The sequence below is a fragment of the Bubalus kerabau genome, chromosome 13 (genome assembly GCF_029407905.1).
Source record: "Bubalus kerabau isolate K-KA32 ecotype Philippines breed swamp buffalo chromosome 13, PCC_UOA_SB_1v2, whole genome shotgun sequence".
Taxonomy (NCBI): Eukaryota; Metazoa; Chordata; class Mammalia; order Artiodactyla; family Bovidae; genus Bubalus; species Bubalus kerabau.
Genome location: NC_073636.1, coordinates 67,624,737 through 67,626,853, shown reverse-complemented (window position 1 = coordinate 67,626,853; position 2,117 = coordinate 67,624,737). Strand labels below are relative to the sequence as shown.

At 43.6% G+C, this 2,117-nt stretch overlaps 1 non-coding gene across 1 annotated transcript; it reads right to left on the bottom strand.

Annotated features, from left to right (window-relative positions):
• Positions 1-1,356: 1,356 nt before the first annotated feature.
• LOC129626319 (U6 spliceosomal RNA) lies at positions 1,357-1,463 on the bottom strand. The gene has a single exon (XR_008701923.1). It is a non-coding gene; the product is annotated as a U6 spliceosomal RNA (small nuclear RNA).
• Positions 1,464-2,117: the final 654 nt, after the last annotated feature.

Below are 2,117 nucleotides of genomic sequence, written 5' to 3'. Positions count from 1 at the left end.
TAGTATGCTTCTTCCAGCTAAAATTGGCAGAGTTCCAAAGCCATGTGCCCATCTCCCCAGGAGCCAGTCCTGAGTTTTGCAGAGGCTGTGCCAGAGTGAAGTCATGTTCAAGGGTCTTAAGGGACTCGATCAATGACTCAGTCCTGCCCCTCCCATGCACCCGACAGGTCCTGGAGCCATTAATGCTTTGGCTTGCCAAGTCAGCAAGCAGACCTGACATCCCTGCTACCAGCTGGACTCAGCCAGGTAAGGTCTCGGGAAACTAGAAGAGGGGTATCTGTACTTCTCCAGGGCTGTCCCTCGATATTATGAGAAGTCCATCAGTGGATGGTTTTTACCACTTTCACTTACACAGCTGTTGAGGTCTTAGTTCACATTAAGAGGAGCACAACAAAGTGAATGTACTAGTGCCTCTGAACTGTACAGTTAAATATGGTTAGAATAGTATGTTTTATGTTATGTAGCTTACATCACACTAAAGACAAAATTAGGGCTTCCCTGGTGGCAGTGGTTAAGAATCCTTCTTAACAATTACAATGCAGGGGACACCGATTTGATCCCTGGTCCAGGAATATCCCACATGCTGTGAAGCAACTAAGCCCATGCCCCACAACTACTAAGCCTGTGTTCTAGAGCCTGTGCTCTGCAACAGGAGAAAACACCACAATGAGAAGCTCTCACACCACAACTAAAGAGTAGCCCCTGCTTGCCACAACTGGAGAAAGCCCTTGGCAGCAACAAAGACCCAGTGCAGCCAAAAACAAATAAATAAATAATTTTTTCATTTAAAAAAAAAGAAGTATAGGGACCTGAATGAGAAAAGTGAGAATCCAGTTGGCTCTGTGTATCCCAGAGTCACATTTGGACTAATCACGTAAATTATTTTAAAAAGTTGTTTTTCCAAACTTTTCCTAGTTTTTCCAACTAACAGCAACCTTCTGCCTCACACTTCTTGCCATGGTCAGGAAACCTGGTCATGACTGGCCTCCTTCCTCCTTAGGAAGTGAGGGCTGGAGGAGGTCCCAGAATGTTTGATAGTCAGCACCAGCCATCACTTCATTTATTTTTTTAGATTAATTTTTGTTGGAGTACAGTTGATTTACAATGTTATGTTAGTTTCTGCTGTATAGCAAAGTGAATCAGTTATAGAAATACATAAATCCTCTCTTTTTAAGATTCTTTTCCCATATAGGTCATTAGAGAGTACTGAGTAGGTTCCCTGTGCCATACAGTAGGTTCCTATTAGTTATCTATTTTATATATAATTGTGTATATATGCCAATCCCAGTCTCCCAGTTTATCACCCCCGCCCCCCACCATTCCCCATTGGTAACCATAAGTTTGTTTTCTACATCTAAAAATATGGAATGCTTCACAATTTTGTGCTTCATCCTTGCTCAGGAGCCATGATAATCTCCTCTATATCATTTTAATTTTAATATATGTGCTGCTGAAGCGAGCACCATCTCTTCATTTATCACACCCGTTAACCAGATGGAAAAACTGAAGCTCCCAAGGGGAAGGGACATGGTTAGGGTCACACATCTGAGAAGGAACTTGTAAGAAGGGGGCTCCCATATGCACCATTGTCTTTGGAGACCATGAAGGGCAGGACCAAAGAAGAGAAATGGAGAGAGAGATGTCACAGAAGGATGGGACCTCATCCTATTGGGAACAGCTTACCTCACAGGCCATGCAAGCACACCCCAATGTCCCAGTCTCAGGATCAGCTCACCTACAGAGACAAGGTGGGAGAAAATGCTTCTCCTGGCCAACTGTGGGCAACACATTTTTACCTCAATTTGTTAATCTTTAAAATAAGGTCCAGAGATCATGACAATCACTTAGTTTAAGCTCTAAAATTCCATGGTTAATGATTAGATCATTATCTTTCCCCAACTCAGCCCTAATCATACCACTCCACTGTTTAAAAGCTTTCCCATGACTCCCTATGGGCTAAGCTGAGCCTGGAATTGAAGGCTGGCTGTGGTCTGGGGCCCACCATGCTTTCCAGCCTTAACATTCCCTCCAAACATCCCTAAACCCCACTCACACTATTTGACATTCCATTCCCATGAATTCTCCACAGTCTTTCTCACCCCTATGACTTTGCCCCT